This window comes from Bos grunniens, chromosome 10 (assembly GCF_055505025.1).
Source record: "Bos grunniens cultivar Pamir isolate PY7600 chromosome 10, Bosgru_T2T1.0, whole genome shotgun sequence".
In the NCBI taxonomy this organism is placed as follows: Eukaryota; Metazoa; Chordata; class Mammalia; order Artiodactyla; family Bovidae; genus Bos; species Bos grunniens.
Window position 1 is genome coordinate 98,701,707 of NC_141174.1, and position 9,378 is coordinate 98,711,084.

Sequence of the window (9,378 nt, forward strand, 5' to 3'; positions counted from 1 at the left end):
CAAAATGATAGGATACTGAAAGAGGAACTCCCCAGGTCAGTAGGGGCCCCATATGCTACTGGAGATCAGTGGAGAAATAACTCCAGAAAGAATGAAGGGATGGAGCCAAAGCAAAAACAATACCCAGTTGTGGATGTGACTGGTGATAGAAGCAAGGTCCGATGCTGTAAAGAGCAATATTGCATAGGAACCTGGAATGTCAGGTCCATGAATAAAGGCAAATTGGAAGTGGTCAAACAAGAGATGGCAAGAGTAAATGTCGACATTCTAGGAATCAGCGAACTAAAATGGACTGGAATGGGTGAATTTAACTCAGATGACCATTGTATCTACTACTGTGGGCAGGAATCCCTTAGAAGAAATGGAGTAGGCATCATGGTCAACAAAAGAGTCCAAAATGCAGTACTTGGATGCAATCTCAAAAACGACACAATGATCTCTGTTCGTTTCCAAGGCAAACCATTCAATATCATGGTAATCCAAGTCTATGCCCCAATCAGTAATGATGAAGAAGCTGAAGTTGAATAGTTCTATGAAGACCTACAAGAACTTTTAGAACTAACACCAAAAAAAAAAGTTTCCTTTTCATTATAGGGGACTGGAATGCAAAAGTAGGAAGTCAAGAAACACCTGGACTAACAGGCAAATTTGGCCTTGGAATACGGAATGAAGCAGGGCAAAGGCTAATAGAGTTTTGCCAAGAGAAAAACTGGTCATAGCAAACACCTTCTTCCAACAACACAAGAGAAGACTCTATACATGGATATCACCAGATGGTCAACACCGAAATCAGATTGATTATATTCTTTGCAGCCAAAGATGGAGAAGCTCACAGTCAGCAAAAAACAAGACTGGGAGCTGACTGTGGCTCAGATCATGAATTCCTTATTGCCAAATTCAGACTTAAATTGAAGAAAGTAAGGAAAACCACTAGACCATTCAGATATGACCTAAATCAAATTCCTTATGATTATACAGTGGAAGTGAGAAATAGATTTAAGGGACTAGATCTGATACATAGAGTGCCTGATGAACTATGGATTGAGGTTTGTGACATTGTACAGGAGACAGGGATCAAGACCATCCCCATGGAAAAGAAATGCAAAAAAGCAAAATGGCTGTCTGGGGAGGCCTTACAAATAGCTGTGAAAAGAAGAAAAGTGAAAAGCAAAGGAGAAAAGGAAAGATATAAGCATCTGAATGCAGAGTTCCAAAGAATAGCAAGAAGAGATAAGAAAGCCTTCCTCAGCGATCAATGCAAAGAAATAGAGGAAAACAACAGAATGGAAAAGACTAGAGATCGCTTCAAGAAAATGAGAGATACCAAGAGAACATTTCATGCAAAGATGGGCTCAATAAAGGACAGAAATGGTATGGACCTAAAAGAAGCAGAAGATATTAAGAAGAGGTGGCAAGAATACACAGAAGAACTGTACAAAAAAGGTCTTCACGACCAAGATAGTCACAATGGTACGATCACTGACCTAGAGCCAGACATCCTGGAATGTGAAGCCAAGTGGGCCTTAGAAAGCATCACTACAAACAAAGCTAGTGGAGGTGATGGGATTCCAGTTGAGCTCTTTCAAATCCTGAAAGATGATGCCGTGAAAGTGCTGTACTCAATATGCCAGCAAATTTGGGAAACTCAGCAGTGGCCACAGGACTGGAAAAGATCAGTTTTCATTCCAATCCCAAAGAAAGGCAATGTCAAAGAATGCTCAAACTACTGCACAGTTGCAGTCATCTCACATGCTAGTAAAGTAATGCTCAAAATTCTCCAAGCCAGGCTTCAGCAATACGTGAACTGTGAACTTCCAGATGTTCAAGTTTGTTTTAGAAAAGGCAGAGGAACCAGAGATCAAATTGCCAACATCTGCCAGATCATGGAAAAAGTAAAAGAGTTCCAGAAAAAGCATCTATTTCTGCTTTATTGACTATGCCAAAGCCTTTGACTGTGTGGATCATAATAAACTGGAAAATTCTGAAAGAGATGGGAATATCAGACCACCTGACCTGCCTCTTGAGAAATCTGTATGCAGGTCAGGAAGCAACAGTTAGAACTGGACATGGAAAAACAGACTGGTCCAAATAGGAAAAGGAGTACATCAAGGCTGTACATTGTCACCCTGCTAATTTAACTTCTATGCAGAGTACATCATGAGAAACTCTGGCTGGAAGAAGCACAAGCTGGAATCAAGATTGCTGGGAGAAATATCAAAAACCTCAGATATGTAGATGACACCACCCTTATGCCAGAAAGTGAAGAGGAACTCAAAAGCCTCTTGATGAAAGTGAAAGAGGAGAGTGAAAAAGTTCGCTTAAAGCTCAACATTCAAAAAATGAAGATCATGGCATCTGGTCCCATCACTTCATGGGAAGTAGATGGGGAAACAATGGAAACAATGTCAGACTTTATTTTTTGGGGCTCCAAAATCACTACAGATGGTGATTGCAACCATGAAATTAAAAGACGCTTACTCCTTGGAAGAAAAGTTATGACCAAACTAGATAGCATATTGAAAAGCAGAGACATTTCTTTGCCAACAAAGGTCCATCTAGTCAAGGCTATGGTTTTTCCTGTGGTCATGTATGGATGTGAGAGTTGGACTGTGAAGAAAGCCGAGCACTGAGGAATTGATGCTTTTGAACCATGGTGTTGGAGAAGACTCTTGAGAGTCCCTTGGACTACAAGGAGATCCAACCAGTCCATTCTAAAGAAGATCAGTCCTGGGTGTTCTTCGGAAGGAATGATGCTAAAGCTGAAATTCCAGTACTTTGGCCACCTCATGAGAAGAGTTGACTCATTGGAAAAGACTCTGATGCTGGGAGGGATTGGGGGCAGGAGGAAAAGGGGATGACAGAGGATGAGATGGCTGGATGGCATCACCAACTGGATGGACGTGAGTTTGAGTGAACTCCAGCAGATGGTGATGGACAGGGAGGCCTGGAGTGCTGCGATTCATGGGGTTGCAAAGAGTCAGACACGACTGAGCAACTGAACTGGGAGTAAGAAAACATTTTAAAAGGCAGAACCTGCCATTTAAAATATTGATGCATTTTAATAACATGAAGTTTAACTTGGTATGAACTTTCCCAGTGGGGTATTCTCTGAAGGCAAAATCTTACCAGAGGTGACAAAAATTAAAGTTCTCATTAGGCCATTTCCTTCTATATTTAGGTTATGGTACCATTATTAAAATTGTTCACAGTAAAAATTATGCACTCATATACTCATATTCAAGGGAATGTTTAACACATGGGATTTTCTTTGTTTTTGAACCATCCTGAGCAGTACTCTTGCCTGGAAAATCCCATGAACAGAGCAGCCTGGTGGGCTGCAGTCCATGGGGTCACTAAGAGTCAGACACGACTGAGCGACTTCACTGTCACTTTTCACGTTCATGCATTGGAGAAGGAAATGGCAACCCACTCCAGTGTTCTTATCTAGAGAATCTCAGGGATGGGGGAGCCTGGTGGGCTGCCATCTATGGGGTCACACAGGGTCAGACACAACTGAAGCGACTTAGCAGCAGCAGCAGCAGAGCAGTAGGAATGTCATACGCTTATCTCTGGAGGTGGGAAACAGGCAAGGATAAAAGGTAATCTCACCATGCAGGTGTCCATGGATCATATATTTGCCTCCAGCTTTCCAGATGTCCAGAAACCGCATATCCCCAGATAATTCTAACTCTGATTTCATTTTTGATAAAAATCTACAAGATTTATTGTCTCAAATGTAGACTTTTTTTCCCCATTATTACTCTTTAGTTTCCTTCAGTCTTTTCTATTTTTCATTTTTCACTCAATATTTATCTTTCCTCCCTTCCCTCCTCTTCCTTCCTTTTTTTTCTTTCCTTGGTTACAGAGATTGTGTCAATGACCTGAAATCTCAGGTCATTACTTAATCAACTTTATTGGTCCCTGAAAATCCTTCCGTATGTATTCTCCATTCTAATTTCTCTCTTCTCTATAGGCATCACATTCCAGTGTTTTCTAAATATCCTTTATTTTTACAAATTATTGCAAAGTAAATACTATTATTTTGTGTGCGTGTGTGAGGGCTTATAACCCTCAATCTGTTTTGCTTTTTTCATGCCATTTTGACCATTTATGACCTCTCCATTTTATCCGATTCTTTGTGGCCCCATGGACTGTAGCCCACCAAGCTCCTCCACCCATGGGATTCTCCAGGCAAGAATACTGGAGTGGGTTGCCATACCATCCTCCAGGAGATCTTCCCAGCCCATGGATTCAAACCCACATCTCTTATGACTCCTGCATTGACAGGTGAGTTCTTTACCTCTAGCACCACCTGGGAAGCCCCATTTTGCTGTCTATGTCCATCTCGTTCATTGCTTCTAGTTGCTGTTGTAGAAAGCTTTCACATAGTTTACTAATCCATTTCCCTTTGACAGATGCCCAAATTTCCTCCAAGTACCCAATTTCACTAATAGTTAGCACAAATCAGAACAAATGCTTATTAGGAGTCACAATACATGTAGAAGGGCCTCTGTCTTAATACTAAGTATCTTAAGTAACAAGTCCTTAGTCAAACCCTATTCTCAGAAAAAGAAAGAAGGGTTCCAAGGTCAAAATTTATTCTGTAAAGTCTCTGTTCCCTGTGGTCTGTGGCCATTGATGTCTCTACTTAGTTTAGCAGTCAGTTAATGATTGAATAGAGATTTCTTAAATGCCTTGAACCAATAAATCTTTCAGTTTTTATAGAAGGTTTTGTGTGCATGTGTTGGACCAAACATTTAATACTAAGGCAGCTTGTAAGTCTACCTTAACCTTTATTTTCTGCTTGTGCAGGGCCTCAAAGTCAACCAATCAGAAGAAAACACTCAGGGCTCTCTTAAATCTTTGCTGGTCATATGCAGAAACCTGAACATTTGTGTGGCTTTTCTAGATCCCCAGAAATATGTCAGAACTTCTGAAAGTCATCTGTGGATATCTCATTACTCAGATCTTCTTTTGAATTTTTTTGGAGGGGCGGATCGGGTTCTTGTTTGTTTCAGTTTGCATCACTGCTTTAAGCTGCTGTGTTTTTAAACAATTGCTGTTTATTGTTTTTGACAAACAGCCTAAGGATGGAACTTATTTCAAACAGTCAGCTTCTAGTTAGGTCAAATAATGTTTTGTGGGGGTTGGGGGAGTGGGAGCCATGAGATAAACCAAATAGCAACAACACACTGCTGATGGGACTTGAGGAGTGTGAAGTCCCTTATCTGCCTGTGATGGCAGCCTGACTCATGGTTTTATAGCTACTGCAGATGCAAAGCTACTGGTTTTCAAGGATGCATGGGATTTAGGAGAGAGGCAAGGGAATAGACCAAGTTAACATGCCCCAAACACTGCCATTCTTACTGATGTTTTGGAGTTTTTTAAAAATAAACTGTTCTTCAGATTGTTATGATCCTTTGGTTAATTTGTAAAGTTCCTAAAAAGTTGATTTTGACAAGTTTGCAGGTGATTTTATTGATTTTATCAAAGAATATATTTACGGAGGCCTTCATTCCACCATTCCAGAAACCTCAGCTCTTGCATTAAAAAAAAAAAAAAAAATCTTACGTATAAATCACTTTTTAAGACTTCTGTGGCTTCATCAAGTCCATGTTCCTTATGTACTCAATATTAGGAATTATGGATTCAAATTTCTACAGGAATTAAGTACGTGACACAAATCACAGAATGAACTTGCGATAAGGATATAAGGAGTGACGGCAGGTACCATAAGCTCGTGTTAGGGAGTGGTTACTTCTCAGGTCCAGCCCATTGGTCTGCACTTGGGAATAGGGACCAAATATTGCTAGATTTCCAGTTTACTGAAATAAGCAAGAAATTCAGATTAAAAAGGAAATATCTTTACATCTATTTCATATATTATTTAATGAAGTCAAATGGAACCCTTCTATGGATCAGATTCTACTTTGTTATTGTTCAGACACTCAGTTGTGTCCAGCTGTTTGTGACCCCATGGACTGAAGCATGCCAGTCTTCCCTGTCCTTCACCATCTTCCGGAACTTGCTTAAACTCATGTCTGTTGACTCGGTGATGTCATTCAACCATCTCATCCTCTGTTGTCCGCTTCTCCTCCTGCCTTCAATCCTTCCCAGCATCAGATTCTACTATCAGGTGACAAAACTGTGTCCCTTATTAATGATTGTGCTGTGCTTAGTCACTCAGTCATGTCAGATTCTTTGTGACCCCATGGACTGTGACCTGCCAGGCTCCTCTGTCCATGGGGATTCTCCAGAAAAGAATACTGGAGTGGGTTGCCATGCCCTCCTCCAGGGGATCTTCCCAACCCATGGATCGAACCTCCGTCTTCTCATTGCAGGCGGATTCTTTACCATCTGAGCCACTGGGGAAACTCAAGAACACTGGAGTGGGTAGCCTATTCCTTCTCCAGGGGAATCTTCCTGACCCAGGAATTGAACTGGGGTCTCTTGCATGCAGTTGGATTCTTTACCAGCTGAGCTACCAGGGAAGCCCTATTAATAATTAGTGATGGTATAAGGTAGGCATTGTCTTCGTATATTTATTTTCCGCAGAGAAAGTAACATTAAGCCAAATGCTTTTCTTCATGGTAATTGTCCTATTTTGTCATGTGGGGGAAATTTTTATGAGCCCCATATTAGAAGTTTTGTTTCTAATTCATTTTGCAGGAGGGGAGGTCTATCCCTCTGGAGTTTTCTGAGAGGAGGCATGAGTTGCTTTTGGATAACATCCTCTTTATATCCTTACCTGTAAGTCTCTCAGTGTAGTCTGATCGTGTAGACCTGGGCAAGCTTTTGTATGCTTTTATCAACTGAGTACTTACATGATACAATTCTGGAAATGGTCATCAAATGAATGATGATGATTTGATTCTTATGGGATCTTGCAACATGAGTTTTTTGATCATTCCTCACCATTACCAGCCAAAGCTCTCTCTCTTGAAATAGTGTTCAACTACAAACAGAAACAAGGACTACACGTTTAAAAAGAAAAGTACAATTGGCAGGGAAGATCAACTTTATTTGCTGCAAGCAGGAACTCATTTAAACCATCTCAGATCTGACAGAGATGTTTTTTGAACTTTATCCACTTATTCTAGGGAATGATAAGCATTGTGTTTTGCTTACCTAACTGTAAAATGTAGCAGCTTGCCCTGAAAACTTGTGAGTATTCAGTAAAGGCAAGCAGGTGATTTTCCTTCTAGGCAAACTAATATGAGATTATCTTCTACCTTGCCCAGGCTATGGAATTCCTGTGAGTTAATCTTTTTTTTTAATTAATTGTACTCCTTTCTGTGGTTATTGCCATTGTTCTCTGTCAAGCCTTCTCTAATGGTATAATGAGGCATCGTAAATGAAGAATTACTCTCAGTTCTTTTCCCCATCAGAGATGTATGCTTTTTTCTCTAGAATCCATAGCTTTAAAGCTTAAAGTGATATTTCTTTGTGGCTGTCCCAGTAAAGTTGCTGTTCAGTCACCAAGTCGTGTCCAAATCTTTGCAACCCCGTGGTCTGTAGCACACCAGGCTTCTCTGTCCCAGTAATAAACCCTAAGAAATTATCTTGCTATTAAGTCAAATATAGCTGGGCAACTTGAGGTGATAGGTATCCCATCTTAAAGTGTAGACAGAAATTCTCTAACTTAGTTCTCCTCTCCTAGTCCTCACAGGCGAAGATCAATTTACTGCTAATCTTTGGCAAGGGTGGGCTGCATACTAAAGTCTGACAGTTTTTAAAATGGGTCCTTGGTGGCTCAGCAGTAAAGAATCTGCCTGCCAATGCAGGAGACGTGTTCAGTCCCTGTGTCGGGAAGATTCCCTGGAATAGGAAACAGCAACCCACTCCAATATTCTTGCCTGGAGAACCCCATGGATAAAGGTGCTTGGCGAGCTACAGTCCATGGGGTCACAAAGATTCAGACACGACTTAGTGACTAAACAACAGTAACAAAGGAAAAGAGAAAATGAAATGTTTGAGGAACAGAGTTTGAGGGATAAAAATCTATTATAATTAATTTGTGAACAAGATAACTATTAATATAGATTGGATAAAATTTGCATTTCTGAATGTGGGAGGTGTCAGAAAATACTACTTGTAGAATTATCAGTTGGATATCTGAAGTTTACTTGAAGGGACAGCCAGCCAAAGAAATATCCTATTCTCCCAAATAAGTACCTTTTTCTATGAGAAATGAAACTCAAGAGGAGTTCCTCCCATAGATTGGAAGGAAATATTTGCAAAATGTGTGTCTTGTAAGGCTTATCCAAAATATACAAATAATTCTACAAATACAAATATACAAATTCAGCAATAAGATAATAAACCCAACTAAAAAAAATGGGCAAAGTCCTGAACAAACACCTCACAAAGAAGATATATAATTGACAAATAGGCATGTAAAAATATGTTCAACATCTTATGAATTTAGGTAATTGCAAATTAACAATGAAATACCCCTACTTATCTATTTAGGGTCAAAATTCAAAAACACTGGCAACACCAAATGCTGGTGAGAATGTGCAGTAATAGGACCACTCCTAGATTGCTGGCTGGAATGCAAATGGTACAGCCACTTTAGAAGACCGTGTGGCTGCTGCTTGAAAAGTTAAACATACTCTTACTATGGGATACAGCAGTATAAACACTCCTTGATATTTACCCAATGAAGTTGAAAACTTACGTCCACACAAAAATCTGCAAACGGATATTTGTAACAGCTTTATTCATAATTGCCAAAAGTTGGAAGCAACCTAGATATCCTTCAGTTAGTGAATGGATAAATAAACTGTGATACATGTGGACGATGGGATATTATTCAGTGCTAAAAAGAAATGAGCTGTCAAGCTATGAAAAGATATGGAGGAACCTTAAATGCATCTTAGTAAGAGAAAGAAGCCAATCTGAAAAGAGTACATACCATATAAGTCCAACTGTATAACATTGGGTAAAAAGCAAAATTATGGAGACTATAAAAAAAAATCAATGTTGACCTGAATGGGGGAGGAAAATGATGTATAAGCGGAACACAGGATTTTTATGGCAGTGGAACTCATGACATTATTGTGGATATGTCATTATATAATTTTGCTTTGAACCTCAAAGTGATGTTTAAAAAATAACATCTGTTTTTAGAAACCTTCAATATGTAGCATGGGGTTATATTGTTATGTATGTTTCCAAAAAAGTATGTTATGGAAAAAGCAATTACTGGGGTTGCAGCAAATCACCCAAAACCTTGTTTGTATATTTATCCCAAGTAGCTTTGTGTTAAGACTTAATGAAAACTAAAATAGTAAACACAATTGATAAGTTCGGCAGGATATATGATGAGTACCTTTGAATGGGAAATTCTAAGTTCTTCTCCCAGGTGGTATTTGA

At 39.6% G+C, this 9,378-nt stretch overlaps 1 long non-coding RNA gene across 1 annotated transcript in view; it reads left to right on the forward strand.

The window, feature by feature from the left end:
* LOC147365482 (uncharacterized) overlaps positions 1-5,411 on the forward strand; it is a 149,092-nt gene extending 143,681 nt beyond the window's left edge. The window contains exons 3-4 of the long non-coding RNA XR_015135581.1: positions 4,158-4,287; positions 4,813-5,411. This is a non-coding gene — a long non-coding RNA (uncharacterized LOC147365482). The remainder of the gene's footprint in view (positions 1-4,157; positions 4,288-4,812) is intronic.
* The last annotated feature ends 3,967 nt before the right edge of the window (positions 5,412-9,378 follow it).